This window comes from Sander lucioperca, chromosome 6, assembly GCF_008315115.2.
Source record: "Sander lucioperca isolate FBNREF2018 chromosome 6, SLUC_FBN_1.2, whole genome shotgun sequence".
NCBI classification, from domain to species: domain Eukaryota; kingdom Metazoa; phylum Chordata; class Actinopteri; order Perciformes; family Percidae; genus Sander; species Sander lucioperca.
In genome coordinates, this window is record NC_050178.1 from 29,459,535 (window position 1) to 29,477,947 (window position 18,413).

General features: G+C 38.0%; 3 protein-coding genes and 1 long non-coding RNA gene across 5 annotated transcripts in view; 2 read left to right on the forward strand and 2 right to left on the reverse strand.

Annotated features, from left to right (window-relative positions):
* LOC116063564 (metabotropic glutamate receptor 7-like) overlaps window positions 1–18,413 on the reverse strand; it is a 480,756-nt gene that overhangs the window by 357,035 nt on the left and 105,308 nt on the right. The gene's annotated exons all lie outside the window — the stretch shown is intronic.
* LOC116034688 overlaps window positions 1–18,413 on the reverse strand; it is a 678,603-nt gene that overhangs the window by 188,006 nt on the left and 472,184 nt on the right. The gene's annotated exons all lie outside the window — the stretch shown is intronic.
* Window positions 1–18,413, forward strand: part of LOC116065136 (myosin light chain kinase, smooth muscle-like) — a 766,302-nt gene that overhangs the window by 122,039 nt on the left and 625,850 nt on the right. The window lies entirely within an intron of this gene.
* Window positions 1,108–3,513, forward strand: LOC118495317. Its single transcript, XR_004897691.1, has 3 exons — window positions 1,108–1,663; window positions 1,858–1,885; window positions 3,451–3,513. It is a non-coding gene; the product is annotated as an uncharacterized LOC118495317 (long non-coding RNA).

Below are 18,413 nucleotides of genomic sequence, written 5' to 3' on the forward strand. Positions count from 1 at the left end.
CAGCACACAATTATAAACTTCAGGTCACTTATGTTGGCTACGGTGAAAGGTCTGCGTGGAGCCTCCGCAGGACCATAAATCACGATCATCAAGCTTTTTATAAATGAGTTAAACGTATATTTAGCTTCAAGAGTTGGAGCTTCCAGAGACTCCTGCTGCATAAATCCAAACTGTATCTCTCTGTTCCCATTGAGCCCCAATAACTGCAGAGCTGACCCCCCCACCAACAAACACTCAGCTTACGTCTGAAATCACACATTCTGCACCACATACTCAACATCTAAACTATCGTTTGTTAGTGTAATTTTCAACGTCGTAACCATGGTAACCCCTGCCGACCTCAGCTCTAGCGGCATCGCCAGATAACTCTGAAATAACTGAAAAGGGTAAATAACTAGACCAGCAGTCATTTAAATATGTAGAAATGTAATTTAGAGCATTATTGATTGGTTTCTGTCAGTTTGTCTGGGAACGTTGTCGTTACTACCGCATTGCATTGTGGGATACTTATGCAGGCGTAGTGTCCAGTGTTTGCATCATTCTGTAATATTTCACCAGAAATAGTATGCAATTCACGTACTATTGGTTTCATACTCAGATCATCAAGATGTCAGACATACTAAAACATCTCCCATACTGTTTTAGCCTACACATGTTAGTGTGGAACTTCAGAACAACCATAATGATTTTAATCCTGATGTTACTGAGCTGTAGTCAGAGCTGAAAGAAGTACTCTGATTCTTTATTTGAGTGAAAGTATCAAAACCACCAAGTAAAAGTCCTGCATTCAAAATGACTACTTCAGTAAAAGTATAGACGTATCAGTAAAATGTACTTAAAGTAGCAAAAGAACAAACAAGTATTACATTTTATAAGCTGATCATATGTTTTGTATGTAAGATCAAAGTAACTAATTATTAAATACGTCTGATAAATGTAGTGCAGTAAAAAAATCCTCTGAAATGTAGTGAGGTACAAGTATAAAGTAGTATATAATGCAAATACTTGAGTTGTTTACCTCAAAACTGTATTTCTACTGCTAATGAAACATTAACCTATACATAAATAACTTAGCTAAGCTGTATGTTTAGCTGGATGGTTAATATTTTCTTTTAATAAAGCTAATCAGCTGTAACAACAACAGTCATAAAAACAAGAGTTAACCCAGAGTCAATCATTGACTTGTACCTGTGAGCCTCGGCTCAGGGTTTAGAGAACACATTTCACAGACGTCAGATATAAACATCACCCTCCTCCTCCTCCTCTTCTTCACTACTGAGACTAAAACCAGAACCAACTCTCAGCTGTGTATCCGAGCAGGAGGAAACTGTCCAGAAGATCAGAGCTAACATCTCTGTTCCTGGTGACATTCATCCTACGGCTGGTTTTATCTGCAAAGAGTTTTAGATTTCAGGTTTCAGGAGAATGCTCCTTCAGTTGTTCTCTTTGTGTAGACTGAGATGTTCAATCTGCTGTATATGATCTGTGTTCCATTCTGAATCTTACATTAACTTTCTATCTTCTGTTTCAGGGTATCCCAGTGTTAGATGGATTGTTGCATTGATTGTTTCAATTTTTGCATTGATTGGAACGATTTTTTCTGCAGCATATCTTGTTGTTGATTCTATTCTTGAAATTAGGCGTCAAATCAAGTATGAAAATGGTAAGTTTAATAAAATATTGTATCAACATATTGATGATGAGCAGACAACACAACACATTATTTATATATGTATGTCATGTTTAGAGTCGTTGAGGTTGTTTTATCTTCAGTCATTAATCATTGTGTTGGTATTTACACCAGAGTAAGATCAAGTCAGTTGGGATTTACTTCTTAACTTGTTTTCCTTACTGCAGGATCACAAGACCCAGGAAACCAATCTAGGTAAGGAAAAAGTAAATTTTTATTGTAAATATTTTATTAGATATTGTTTTAAGTTTAGTCTTGTAATGTCTGTCCTATAATCACTTATAATCAGGAAACCAGATACATGTGACCTCACTATGTAATCACACTGTGGGATCCAGATCATTTACAGGTCCCACACACTTTCACTTTGCTTTCTAGTTCTGAGAGTTTAGTAAGATTCACTATCTCATGTATGTAGATGGGTGTTTATGTTGTAATATAATGCATCATGTTATAAGCACAAATTAGGCCCAGCACACTTATAGAGGAGGCTCTTCTCTCTGAGAAGTGACAGGTCAAAGCTGAGATAGGCACATTATGATATGTATAAAACTATAAAAACTAAATAGTGTCTGGCTCTGTTCTAAGGTAGGGTTGGGTACCGTTTGAATTTTTACGATTCCGATGCCGAACCGGTACTTTTAAAACGATTCCGATTCCTAAACTGATTCTTGAAAAACTGAAAAATGACATCAAAGAAAGGCTCTTTTATGGAGTTGAAAATTATTTAAATTTAACAATATATTAACGTTTTAAAGTACTTAAATATATAATAAGTAAACCTAAGTCACCTAACGCACAACTACAATAATTTAACAAATAACAGTTACACTATTAACAAGTAACAAAATAAATGTTGCTGAGTTGGTATGTCAACCAGCTTCAAACTTTAGCAGTTCTTTTGCAGAAAAATGACCATATTTGCCTTCTCTGGTGAGATACTACACCTCTCCTGACTTATGGCATGTCCTGCACAGGAGAAACCTCTCAGATGGTGTCCAAGAGGCCTGGACACACAGGGAGGAGTTAGAAAGGGCAGACTCCCCCACCACCAGGCTACAGGGTCTTGTCCTGAACGATAGACTAGCAGAGCAAGTGTAATATGTTTACTAGCGATCACGTGCAGTGAATGGTTGATATGCCTTTACGTCTGTTTTGGTGAGCCCAGAGGGAAAATATGGCATTTTAAAAATAGCCTACATTAACGGTAGCTAGCTAACAATAGACTACAGAGAAAGTGTGATATTTTAACGTCCGTTTCAGAGCGTGTACAAAAAGCCATCTATCAGCAGTGATTGTAGAGTGCATGTCCGAGAATAGCGCAGACACGCGCTTCACACCGCGAGCGGGCATGTGCGCCAATCGGCAGAAAAGGGAGAAAGAAAAAAAAAATCTGCCACTGTCCGGAGCGACGGAGGGAAAATATTTCAGTCAGAACTGAAATGAGGAACCGAAATTTGCGTTCTAATCCGGTCCGAATACTACCGTTTGCGTAGGAACCGGATCCATAGTGGAACGGGGTTTCAGTACCCAACCCTGTTCTAAGGTAATATGATCAATGGCAATTTTATATATAAAGCACCTTTTACATTCAAAGACAAAATATAAGCATAGCATGAAGAACAAAAAATAGAATACAGTACAAGCATCACACACACACACACACACACACACACACACACACACACACACACACTGTAATTAACCAAAAGCTTGAAAGAATATTAAAGTTTTGTGTTTTTTTTTTAATGTTGACACAGTGATGTCCAAACGCAGCTTTTTCCAAAGAGCAGTACCACAGTAAGTGAAGACACCAGACCTGGATCTGATTCTGGGAACAGCTTGAAGACCTCTGCCTGATGACCTGAGAGGCCTGATGATCAATGATCAATGACACAGGTATTGCAACATGTATAGTCTCTTCCACTTTACTAAATAATTGCAACATTTAAACTGATTTTCATGTGTTACTGTATGACAGATCAATTATGCTCCTGCCCACTGACATGGTTTTAAAGTTGTTAATCCATTTTTTGCTCTCCAAATGTTTTAAAATGCACTTTTTTTCTTCGAACCCCCCCCAGTACGCTTAGTCTTTGGACCTCTGTATTTCTTAAACCCTGCGTACGCCCATGCAGTAGGAGATTGAATTAAAAAATATATAAATAATAATTTCAAAGCCATTTTTACATGTAAGAAACAGGATGTAAGTGTGTGTGTGTACATGTGTCTTAACACTGCCCAAAATGCTGTATAAAAAGGTCAGTTGTCTACATCAGGTGACTTTGCCTGAAGTCCGTTGATATGTCTGGGACAGCTGGTTGACTTGTAAACATGTAATTGTTTCAGATCAATCTGAATGGAGGGAACTTCTGCAATCTCTGGTGTCTTCGTGGACTCCTCGTCTGACAATTTCTTCTGTACTGAGGCCGCTGTGAGGTCTCACGCAGTCAGCAAGTAAATTACTTTACTTGCTGACTGCGTGAGACAATTTCATAAAAAACCTACAAGTTTAATTTAATAAGTAAGACTGAAAACCCCCACACCTGCAGAAGTGAGTCAGATGTTAGTAAAGTAACTCGTAGTTTGACCATGAAGTGACCAAAACATTATTACCACAGAATCTGAAATTCAAAGGGCAGCTGGTGAAGAACGGACTGTTAGTGTTCTCCTGGAATTATTTAGATAAAGTCAGTCAATATAGAATCTGTGTTTTAAAAAAAAAAATTAAGTACATTTTGTTTATGATCCTCAGCTAAAGGAAACAATACTGCACCAGCGTGTCTCACTTAATTTAATTTTAAAGAGGGACATATAATGAAAAACTCTTATTTTCATGTGCACATTTGAGTATAAGTGCGATAAACTACAGACTCTGTACTACATTTAACAATTATTTATTACACTACACTAACACAAAATATAAAATTTTAGTAATATATAATTAATAAATTATATCTATCTATATCTATGTGGCTATCTGCCACATGGCGAGTAAATGTTTGTACCAAAATAGTTCTGTTTTTCAGTCTTCATTTTGGTGAAGGTGCAGCTACTTTCTTCTGCTCCTCTGCTGTCTGCATGTTGGAGCTTCACGGGGGCGGGCCGACACACACACACACACACACACACACACACACACACACACACACACACAAACACTGGCGCACACACCAGACGCCAGCCACCACGTCACTTCTGTTTACTGATAGCTAGCGTTTACCTCAGGCTAATTAATTAGCTAGTATGTGGCGATTTTTGGCAGCCAGCCTTCCAAAAGATAGCACAATGAAATTAAATAACTGATCATTAACCGTTGACTGACAAGCAGGAAACTGAGTCTCAGTTCACCGTCCGGGAGCCTCTGACACACTTTCCGCACTCTGTGTCCGCGGACAGCTGTAGGCTTGTACCGTTAATGTTCTGTGCATTGTCGGACACATGCAGCCAGTTTCCTGAAACCGCCTGCGAGACTGACACAAGTCCACAGCGGCCCGCGGCGTGTATGTCCGAGCCTGTCTCCACCGCCTCCACCTGCAGGTTGTCAACTGTGTGCTTTGGAATGAAAGGGAGAAAACAGGACGCCATGTAACACGGCGGATATCGCTCAAATACACTTTTGTAACCCTGCTATATAGCTAATTCAATGTGAGTACACTAATGTTGAAATGACATACAATTCCCGTTCCTTGTAGCCGTGATAAATTAGCCTGAAGCTAATACTCACCTGTTCAGGAAGAAATTAGCCAACTCGGCGTCCTTTTGGGCTCTAAGCTGTCTCCATCTTTCAAATACATCTCCAATATTTACCCGGGGTTTGTTACATCTCTGGTCACGCAACTGTTAGATTGTACCCGACCTAAAAAAAAAATGTCTATCTCCGTTGAGCCTGTTAGTTTGTTTTGCTGCTTTCATGGCGCGCTGGGTTTACATTTTTACAGGTATATCTGGCAATCTGGCCTGGCTGTCAAAACAGAAATCGTGTGGACTGAAGTCGGGCAGACTCGGCGATTTAATGAGGTCCGTGAAAACGGAGGGAGGAAGAAGGTATCCAATCCTGCGATCTCCAACTTCTCCAAATACCGCTCTTTGTGAGCATCTACCAGATGCCCTATCTCGACCGATAACGGCACGACGAAGATAGTATTATTATTACACTTTATTTAGTGTTAATAATTTTAAACTGATTGAAACTAATGAAACTTTCCGCTCGTCTACTACACTGTTTAGCTTGTGCTTCTGGTGATTCTGCCGTCCGTCATGGCGTCGTCACGTGGTCGTGGTCAAGTGTTTGCAAAGGGTGAATACGGCCCCTCATCTCCACCATGGATTTATTATAAGCTATTTCCATTTCGGCACCCGTTATCCAATCTGTCCGTTCATATCGGCTGCGATCATGAGTGGAGCGGCCGCGCCAGCCCGCGCACTGCAGCGATCGTCTCCTCTATTTCTTTGGCGAGCCGCGAGCAAATGTGTCAAGCCAGGAAGATAATCATATACAGGAAGGCCACAGCGCAGCCGCATACTTTACAAAATGGAACAAATTTCAAAATAAAACACCCAGGTTTATGCTGATTTTGGACGTCTTGACTTCACAGCTGGAGAGAGAGAGAGAGAGAGAGAGACCGGTTATCAGGCACGCAGTGAGAGACCGGCTCACACACACACACACACACACACACACACACACACACACACACACACACGAGACAGAGAGAGAGAGTTCACAGGTTTTTAAATCACTTTTCTCAGCTCGAGGGAAGGTATATTTTTATATATAAATTCCATGGATTTAAAAATTCATAATAGAGTCATAACCGACCTTGTTTGCAGTTGGAGGTGTCCTGGCAGCATTTTTACAGACGTCTCTTTTACAATGGTGGTCTACAGGGAAAGTCCTTTCTGGGTCACTGGGAGGTTTTTTGTTGCAATGCTGCGAGTGGCCACTGGACAAAGTTAGTAGAAAGGAAAATAGTAAAGTTTATTAAAGTAATAGTGTTTTTTTGAACATTAAAACATGTAAACATGTTCTCATAGAAATTGAAAATACAAGTATGAACCTGAAAATGAGCATAATATGTCTCCTTTAAAAGAAAATGTTGATATACCTCCTGGCAGGGTCGGTGGTCGGTGGTTTGATCCCCGGCTCTTCTTGTCCACACGTCTAAGTGATCTTGAGCAAGACACTGAACCCTAAATTGCTCCCGATGGTCAGACAGCACCTTGCATGGTAGCTAGCTGTCATCGGGGTGTGAATGGATGAATGAAATATAAACTGCTTTATTAATATTATCCTGCTGCTTGTAGTTGTTAAAAGTCCTAACTGAGCTAGATGTGATGGGCATTAGAAAACTAGACTTTTAAGACCAAAGCCTGCTGTCATGATGTAAAAGAAATGTGAATTTTTTTGTAGCCAAAGTAAAATATAATGTGACTTATTTTTTTATTTGGATATTTGTGTAATTGACATTGCTTAGGACAATCATGTTCTGCTTCTTTTTATGTCTTAAGGTGCTAAGTCAAGAGTTTGTCAGGTTGAACTAGACACTGTTGTTGGCTGTGATATCAGAATTGTTCATGTACAGTATGTTTTATCTGATGCACTCTCAGGGCATCATGTAATTTCAGGCAGCTCTTCATCATTTCTATCTAAATAAAAGATGAAATATGTCAAACTGTATGTTGTGACTGTTGTGGATGTTTCTGTGTTCAAACTTTGATAAAAGAAACAAACTACAAACATACTTCTGATACTACAACATGTATCCTGGCTGCTCAACAGGTTTCAGTTTTTTGATTAATCCTCCACATTGATCGTCATAATAAAGTTTCATTCTGATAACTAGAATGACTTTTGGGAAACTCTCAATCACTCCATCTATATAAATCTAAATATGTATTTACTCAAGCAGCTGGAAGTTAACGTGAATCTGGGAGAATCTGTGGAAGAACATGACTTAATACTACAGATGGACTAACACTTTCAGATGAAGTTTTTCCATCATCTTTATTTTTTTCCTAAAAAACTTTTGTCATTATGTGAATACCCAACGCTCACTTAAAAAAGTGGTATTTACACATCCTTTAAGTCTAACTATATGCTAATGATTCTTTAAAAGCAATAACTGTCTTATGTCAGATTCAGCTGCAGGAGTTTGTCATCAATACAAATACTTCTACCTGAGAAGATCTCATGGTAGAAGTACACATAATACTCTGATTACAAAAGATGGGTGTAACGGTACAGTTTGCAGGAATGAGCAAGCAGATAAATTGACAAAGAAGACTCTGTGTTACGGCTGCTGCTGGTACCTTCTCATGTGTTTAACCCTTTTGCTAGTCTGGATCCACAGAAGAACATTTCCAGGATAACTGCCTCACATCCTGCGTGTGAGGTTTGTGGGATTGCTGTGGACGAAGTACACACGGAGATACACTGGTAAGATCTAATGAGGTTTAACCATGTATCAGCTAATTTAAATAGCTCACGTTACTGTATTGTGTCAACAGTTAACTTCATTTAATATTGTATGTGTTTTCTTTTGCGGGGTGCAAATGTTCCACCACAACAAGTTCCTTCCTGAGACTATCGTATTGGTCAGAATATAAGACAACGACCCCCCCTCCTTTTTTCAAGACTCATTTTTGGAAAAATACTTTATAAAAGCCAAATATTGTTTTCAAAAAGAAAATAATTTTATTTGAAAATAATTCTACTAAAAACACATTGAATAAAACAAGGTAGGCTGTTGTTTTTAATATCTTTTTAATAAAATAATATTTTCAATATCTTTTTAGATGAAAGTGTCACATTTAAATTAACGGTAAATATGTCCAAGGCCTTCAGATGAATGACTGCTCTGGTGATGGGCATCCCATCATTACGTAATCACACACTCTCCTGTCAATCTCTTGGAAGCTGCCACTTTGAGGACCACGGTAAGATTTTAGCATTTTTAGACGGCGTATCATCTCCATGACAACGCCTCGTTGTACTTCCATTCTAACTTTTGTAGCTGGATATATCATTTGTTTCATCTAAATATGAAAGTGGATAACGTTAGTGATAGTGAGATGCTTGCTACAGTTACACTTCTAGTGATGAATCGGTGAAAACACCTTTTATTTCTCTGATTCTCTGCTTTGTTCTAACGCTGCTGGGCACGCTCTCTCTCTCTCTCTCTCTCTCTCTCTCTCTCTCTCTCTCTCTCTCTCTCTCTCTCTCTCTCTCTCTCTCTCTCTCTCTCTCTCTCTCTCTCTCTTCAGCAGTGGCGGATCTAGAAAATTTGACATGGGGTGGCAAAGGTGTGGTGAAAAGTCTTGGCAGGGTGGCATTGGAAGAAGCTACACGGAAACCTCATATGTAAATGGCTTGTGTGGCAAATAGAGGAAAAACTGTAAAACTGCATAACAATTCTATCATTTGTTTGACCTTTTGATTGATCATAACTACTGATATAGTAAGACAAATAGAATAGAATGTGTCTTATTTTATCAGTGTGGTATCTGACTATTTACCATTGTGAAAGCAAAGATTCAGCATCAATTTAACAGACCCATGGATATCTGGAGAGACGACCGACCCAATCTACAAAATTTGCCGCTCTGCCTTTCCTTTGTGTGCACAACGTATATATCCAACATAGGGCGTAATATGTGTGAGTACATGGTTCGACCACAGAACTAGCCAATCAATGCCTGTTATCTGGCACAACTCCAAAAAAGGTCTTTTCTGTCTTGGGGGGACCTCTACTCATGTTAACAATTTCCAGATGTTCTCAGTACATGCAGAGTAAGGTTCATGCATCCTCCTTATACCAAAAACTTAGATCACAATGGTAAATAGTCAGATACCACATCAGTAATTACACGGGCAGTTTGACAGGTGACGCGACAAGCGGGTGCAATCCTGTGAAACTCGTGTTTGTGCTCGTCACATGCACACGCCCACCTGCTGCTAGAGTTGATTTGTGTTGAACTTCTCCCTACGCGAGCAACACGCCGTGCAAATCAATGAACAAGAGACTGATTATTGCTGTTTGGGAGTTCACTAAAATCAGAGATGGCAAAAGTACTCACTTCCCGTACTCAAGTAGAAGTACAGATACTTGTGTTAAAAAATACTCTGGTAAAAGTAGAAGTACTGATTTAACTTATTTACTCAAGTAAAAGTAACAAAGTACAGGCTTGGAAATGTACTTAAAGTATAAAAGTAAAAGTAGCCTTGTGAATGCAAGCTAAGCAAAGCTACTTGGACCACACAAATGTTACTAGAGTGCAAGCTGAGAAACTTCAGTGGACATGGAAAAAAGGCTCTTTATATGCCATTGCCTACATTTTAAATGGATGTCTGCCAATAGACCTAAAACATCACATATATGATTATTGTGACAGAGACTGGGACTCCAGGTTAATAAGATTATGACTGAGTAGCAAGATATGAATTCAGTTGTGATTCTGTGAGAATTCACAGATCCAGTTTCTCTTTTTTAATCTTCCCCTTAACATTTAAAGGAATCTACATGTATGTGTGTGTGCTCAAATATGGCTTCTGGAAAGAAAATAAAGGATAATACTACATTAATTAAGAAGTTCCGCATACTTTAAGAGTTGCGCAGCACATTGGCCTGGAGTCATTCTTGATGCCTACTATCTCAAACATCTCTCTCAGATAAGGCCAAGGATGTCTTGCTGCTTGTCTGCCGATTTCTTCATTTTCAATCATGTCGCCATCCATACTACTATGTGCTAACGTTACCACCATCAAGCCGCAATGATTTGCCGCGAATGAATGCAGAATGCCGCCGAATCTGTCGAGTCGTCTTGTAGTGGTGCGTCAAGTGCAACATACAGTATATCCCATCCAATTAGATTGAATGTGGTATTGATGACGCGAAAATAACGATAACTCTACTAGAAATCTACTTGAGTACAGTAACAAAGTATTTGTACTTCGTTACTTCCCATCTCTGAAAACCAAGATGTTACAAATTTGATGTTGCTCCATTATTTCTGAGACCAGGAAGAGTCAGCGAGTTTCACTCAGATATTCTGACTAATAGACCAGCGACCGTTTGATTACAATGTTTGGTGCACTTGACAAAGTGCAGTGTGAGCGCTAAATGAACAGGTGTGAACCAGTGACTGTTAAAAAAACGTCAAAAGGTGTGAACTTGCCCTTTTCATATAAATATATAAATAGCTGCAAATCATATAAATAGCTTATTTGGTCCTGCCGCTTATTTCACAAAATCATATTATACAAAGTAAATAGATATGCAAATACAGCATACAATCTTTCAGTCTTACAATAATAATATACAGCAATACCTTTAAATTACAAATTCCACTCCTATGTTTCAGTTTATTCTTTTCTGTATTGATCAAGTAATGATGTCTTTAATCTATTTTTGAACTGAATGATATTAAGGCTCTGTTTGATGTCATTGTTCAGTCCATTCCATAAGGTCACCCCACAAACTGAAACGCACATGCTTTTAACAGTAGTTCGCACAAGAGGTTGCTTGAACATACAATGACCTCTTAGATGATATCCCCCGTCTCTTTCATTAAACATTGCACGTATGTTACATGGTAAGTTATTTTCTTTAACTTTGAACATCAATTGTGCAGTTTTGAATATAACAATGTCCATACATTTCAGCAAATGTGAATTAAAGAACCAGTGATTGGTGTGCTCATAATACCCAATGTGATTTATTATGCTAATTGCTCTTTTTTGCAATGCGCAAATTTTTTTCAAGTTGCTTTTGTAAGTATTTCCCCAAACTTCCACACAATATAACATATATGGTACAATAAGTGTGCAGTATTAGAGTATGTAATGTTTTTATGTTCAAGATGTATCTAGTTTTGCTCAATATACCAATACTCCTGGCCATCTTCATGCACAGATATTTAATGTGTGGCTTCCAGCAGAGTTTATATAAGGTCAAGAACAACACCCAGGAATTTATTTTCATAGACTCTTTCAATTGTTTCATTATCAATTACTATTTTAACATCTCTATTTATAGTGCGAGTTCCGAATATCATGAATTTAGTTTTGTTCAAGTTTAAAGATAACTTATTTGAATCAAACCATAGTTTTAATTTATTCATTTCATGAGTGACCATTTCCAGCAAGTTATTCCCACAACCAAAAATATTTGTGTCGTCTGCAAAAATAGTACATTTTAGTACATGTGATGATTTACAAATATCATTTAAGTAAAGGATAAACAGTTTAGGACCTAAAACTGACCCCTGTGGAACGCCACAGGAAATATTAAGACTCGTTGATTGGTGATTACCCATTTGAACAAACTGACTCCTGTTTTCAATATAGTTTTTTATCCAGTTAAAGGCCACACCTCTTATGCCATACCTTTCCAAATTTTTTAACAGGATTTTGTGATCAACAGTATCAAAAGCTTTTTTCAGATCTATGGAAATCCCCAATGCATAGTTTTTATTTTCAATACAATTTGTTAATCTTTCAACTAACTCAATAAGTGCCATAGACGTTGATCTACAGGATCTGAATCCCATACTGACTGTCCATTAGTAAATTGTTTTTATCAATGAAGTTATCTAGCCTTTTGACAAATAGTTTTTCAAGTATTGTTGAGAATTGAGAAAGCAGAGATATTGGTCTATAGTTATTGAAAATATGTGAGTCACCAGATTTATACAATGGGATGACTTTAGCTACTTTCATCTTATCAGGAAATGCTCCTGTTTTAAATGATAGATTATATATATATGATAGTGGGTCAATTATCCCGTCTATTACTTTTTTTACTAGAGACATATCAATGTCATCACAATCTTTTGAAGTTTTATTATTACATTTATTTACAATCTCTATAATTTCCCTGCCTTCTACAGTTCCCAAAAGCAATGAATATGGATTATTATCCACATGGTCCATCACAGAGTAATTCGTCCCTGTGTAATTTATGTCTTTGGCCAGATTAGGACCCACATTAACAAAGTAATTGTTGAATCTGTCAACCACTTCATTCATATTTGACCACATCTTGTCATTCTCATTGAAGTTTTCCGGATAATTAAATTTACGAAGTCCTTTTGTAATAATGGTGTTTATTGTATTCCGTGTTCCTTTAACATTATCTTTGTTATTTTCTAGTAATTTGTTATAATAATCCTTCTTACATACCCTCATTATGGTAGTTAATTTGCTTTTATATTTCTTATATTTTAACTCAGATTCTTTCGTTCTATATTTCATGAAATTCCTATAAAGGGTATTCTTTTTTTTACAGGCATTTTGAATTCCTTTGGACATCCAGGGTGTTTCTGAATATATCCTTTTATTACAGTATTGTTTTATTGGACAGTTTTTATTATATAAAGTTGTAAATATGTCTAAGAATAGTTCATATGCCTTGTTCAGATCAGCGTCCTTCTTTACTTCCTTCCAATTATACTTTATTAGCTCCATTCTAAATGCAGAAATAGTTTCTTCAGTCCTTAATCTCCTGAATATAGTCTCATTGCTACGGTGGCTCTGAAGGGCAAATCACCACAGCAATTAGAGAAACGCAACAACAAATCATAAAACACAACGGCAAATAGGAAAACACAACAGAAAAAATGAAAACACGACAGCAAATATGAAAACACGACGGCAAATAAGAAAAGACGACAGCAAATAGGAAAACACGACAGCAAATAGGAAAACACGACAGCAAATAGAAAAACACGACGGCAAATAGAAAAACACGACGGCAAATAGGAAAACACGACGGCAAATAGAAAAACACGACGGCAAATAGAAAAACACGACAGCAAATATGAAAACACGACGGCAAATATGAAAACAAAACGGCAAATAAGAAAACACGACAGCAAATAGGAAAACACGACAGCAAATAGGAAAACACGACGGCAAATAGAAAAACACGACGGCAAATATGAAAACACAACAGCAAATAGAAAAACACGACGGCAAATACGAAAACACGACGGCAAATATGAAAACACGACGGCAAATAGAAAAACACGACGGCAAATAGAAAAACACGACGGCAAATAGGAAAACACGACAGCAAATAGAAAAACACGACGGCAAATAGAAAAACACGACGGCAAATAGGAAAACACGACGGCAAATATGAAAACACGACGGCAAATATGAAAACACGACGGCAATTATGAAAACACGACGGCAAATATGAAAACACGACGGCAAATATGAAAACACGACGGCAAATAGAAAAACACGACGGCAAATAGAAAAACACGACAGCAAATATGAAAACACGACGGCAAATATGAAAACACGACAACACGACGGCAAATAGAAAAACACGACGGCAAATAGAAAAACACGACAGCAAATAGAAAAACACGACGGCAAATAGAAAAACACGACGGCAAATAGAAAAACACGACGGCAAATATGAAAACACGACGGCAAATAGAAAAACACGACGGCAAATAGGAAAACACGACGGCAAATATGAAAACACGACAACACGACGGCAAATAGAAAAACACGACGGCAAATAGAAAAACACTTCAACAAATCACAAAACACAACGGCATTAACTTCTACCGGAAAAGGTAGGGCCTATCTAGCAGAGGACGGACCCTCCTGATTGGACAGACGCACTGTCTGTCTTTTGACAGGAAGGAGAGGTGAAAAAATAAAAGTGCCTCACTGTCTATGCTTTTAACAGACGGACTAGCCGTTTCTCATTTCAAAACACTGGACGAAATGGATGTGGAACTATGAACTGTGCTGTTGGTGAATCGGCGTCAGTCTGCTTGCAGGAGGAGAATATTCTGTCAGGAACTTTGCTCGCAATGTGCAAAGGTAGGTAACGTTACCGACACCGATAGGCTTTAATGTAAGCAATAGTCGTTTTGTCTTATTTATCCCATGTCAATAAATTAAAAACTCGTGGGAGTTCATGTTTGTACAGTAGTCATAACACTTACCGGTAAGGAGAATTGCAGTAGCTAACCGTTTACATTAGCTTGTAGTTTACTGCATGTATGCAACATTAGCTCATTGTCCAGTAGCTTCTAGCTTTCAGACAAATGCAGTGCAAAATATGTCTCAGCAACTACAAGGTAAACGCTACCAGCTAATGAGCTACCACAGGCAGTATGATATGCATTAAACTGCAAGTGAGAAAGGGTAAATAGTACTGTAAACACACAAGCTACAAGGCTACAACCAACATATGAAAAGTCATAATACCTCCATTGATAAACACCCACTAATACAGTAAAGGTAGGTGTAAGTGTGTTAAATGGTCAACAGTTGTCAGTTAAGACCATGATGAAGAAACTACACCACTACACAGTTACATGAAGTACCTTCATGTTTCAGTATGCTTAAATATACTTATGATACAATTCTAATCTTACCAGGACAGGTTGGATAACTACTGGACTAACCTAATCTTACCAGGACAGGTTGGATAACTACTGGACTAACCTAATCTTCTCCTTCTGTCTGCAGTCCGGAAGCAACACCATCATCGGGAGCTGAGTCTGATCGCCGCTTCATGTTGAATATACTTGTGTACAGTATATAGTAATGTTTGAATAAATGTTATAATAAAGATACACGTTTCATTAATGTCTTTTTAGAGCTTGTATACCTAACTAGTTATTAAAACAGGTAGCATCTGAATATAATTACTCAGTTAGAAGTTTCCTGTGTCCAGGTCATAATTTGATGGAAAAATAAACATTGAAAAACAGTTTATATTATATACACATCCAAAAACTTAAAAGTCACAGACAAACTAGTTAATTTAATGCATTTATTTTTTGAATGGCAATCTCTAATATAGCAAATAATCTATTCAACATCTCTTTTTGGCCTCTGTCTCCCTGCTTGTCTTTTGCTTTCCCTCTCCTCCTCATCTCTCCCTTCTGGTGACGCTAGTGCAGCCACGACGCTGAAGTTGGCATCCGATTCGCAGCTTCTGATTTGGCAGTTAAGGGGAACTTAAAACTGTTTTTTTAACCTCTTACTGTATTGAATGAGTGTTAGTCATTAAGGTAAATTTATAATTATGTCTAAAACACACTTTTAGATTTGTGAAAGCTTTATTGTCTTTATGAGAACACAATAAAGTTTTTTTTTCACATATAAACCACATTAGACTAGGTCTAGATCCACCTAGACTTGTCAAATCTGGACTACATTATCCCAGAGAGGCTAAGGAGTCTTAAAAACACAGTTTGGGATGTGTGAAAGCTTTATTCTATTTGTGAAAATGTCATCAAGGGAGATTTTACTGTTTTTGCATATGTAGACCACATTGGACCAAGTCCACATCCAAAACCACAATACCTAAACTTGTCAAAACTGGACAAGAATTAACTCACTCTCTCCATGTCATTTATTATATCCATGAGCAGGTCTTCCCCTGTACTTGTGTAAACACGGTAACGCAAACTTGGTAATCTACAGTGGGCAATACAGCACCGTAAAGAAAAGACCTTTACGACAGCAGGTGTGGTGAAAATACTACCACTTTTGTCCAAAGTGGCCGCTAGAATTAACACAAACTGAAAGTTACATATAGCCACTTTAAGTCATAGAAAAAAATGTCTTCATGAATATAATGTGGAACTGCTGTGGACCTATCTCTGACAGCAACACATTTAGGATGTATTTGATCCTGTCAGAAGACACCATGGTGCACACTTTATCAGAGAGTGTGTCACAGCTGTCGAGGAAGTTTGACAGGTATTTCACAATCCTGTCCAGCTGGGTTTCATCATCAAAGAAGATCGGGACCCAGCGTTCCCCAGAAGTGGGGTTGCTCCTCACCTGAGACAATGGCCTATGATTAAAATGAATTAAAAAAAATCTTAATACTCAGTCCTGCCTCTTTTTCTGAGGAAAGGTGAGAAAACAACACTTATGTTGAAGGAGAAGGATTTGAAGAGTAAATTAAACCACTGGCAAATCTTTGACGATATTTGGATTGATTTCCAAAAGGTAAAAATAACTTTTTCTACTTTTCTTTTGAAGTGAGAAGGAAGACCTGCTCATGGATATAAGAAATGACATGGAGAGACGTGGACTTGTACGTTGAATGTCAATTAGCAAAGGCCATGCTGTGGCAATAAAATAAAACAGTTTATTTAGCCTCTCTGGGATAATTTAGTCCTGATTTGACAAGTCTTAAGTATTGTGTTTTGGATCTGGACCTGGTCCAATGTAGTCTATATGTGAAAAATACAGTAAAATCTCCCTTTATTGCATTTTCACAAATAGAATAAAGCTTTCACAAATCTCAAACTGTGTTTTTAAGACTCCTTAGACTCTCTGGGATAATTTAGTCCTGATTTGACAAGTTTAGAAAAACGGTGAAATCTCCCTTTATTGTGTTCTCATAAAGACAAAGCTTTCACAAATCTAAAAGTGTGTTTTAGACATAATTAATAATTTACCTTAATGACTAACACTCATTCAATACAGTAAGAGGTTCAAAAAACGGAGGATCAGTCACTTAGCAATGTAAATTATGTTTCCCTGCTGAATCGGACAGTTTTAAGTTCCCCTTAAATTTCCCCTTAACTGCCGAATCGGAAGCTGCGAATCGGATGTCAACTTCAGCGTTGTAGTGCAGCCTCCATTTGTTCCTTAGTCCCTGTTAAAAGACAGCAAACACAAGAAAAATATATTTATCATTATAAATGCTATAACGGAATGTTATACTTGTTACATGGGAAACTACTCATACATTTTAGCTTTCATTTAACGTTGCTAGTGAAGATAACAAGGTGCAGCTTTACCTCCAATCCTGCAGCTACAACTGATAAACACACCAATTTCTAAATCTCTGCTAACATTACGCATATACAGTAACGGCTTACAAAAAGAGATGAAAATGCCACCGGACATTAAACTTTACGAACACAAATGGCATAAAAGACAGCAACACAGCTAGCTAGCTAACAGCCTAATGTTAAATGATAGGTTCAGTTAGCTTAACGTTAGCTCGGGGTGTATCTACCTAATTATAATAGCAATTTGTACCAGCATTAATGCGTAACGCTTGACATTGATGTAACACATTAACGGTGATAACAAATGTACGGCAAACACTAAATATACTTACATTTAAATGTTAATTGTGCCATCAGCGATGCCGCTCCCACTCCCACTTAGGTCCGCCATTGTTGTTGTTTTTTTAACGAGCCGGCAAAGCCGCGCGCATAGGATTGTGGGTGATTTGGGAGCGCGAAAGACAGACAGTGCGTCTGTCCAATCAGGAGGGTCCGTCCACTGCTAGATAGGCCCTACCTTTTCCGGTAGAAGTTAATGCCGTTGTGTTTTGTGATTTGTTGAAGTGTTTTTCTATTTGCCGTCGTGTTTTCATATTTGCTGTCGTGTTTTTCTATTTGCTGTCGTGTTTTTCTATTTGCCGTCGTGTTTTTCTATTTGCCGTCGTGTTTTTCTATTTGCCGTCGTGTTTTCCTATTTGCCGTCGTGTTTTCATATTTGCCGTCGTGTTTTTCTATTTGCCGTCGTGTTTTTCTATTTGCCGTCGTGTTTTTCTATTTGCCGTCGTGTTTTCCTATTTGCCGTCGTGTTTTCCTATTTGCCGTCGTGTTTTTCTATTTGCCGTCGTGTTTTCCTATTTGCCGTCGTGTTTTCCTATTTGCCGTCGTGTTTTCCTATTTGCCGTCGTGATTTGCCCTTCAGAGCCACCGTACATTG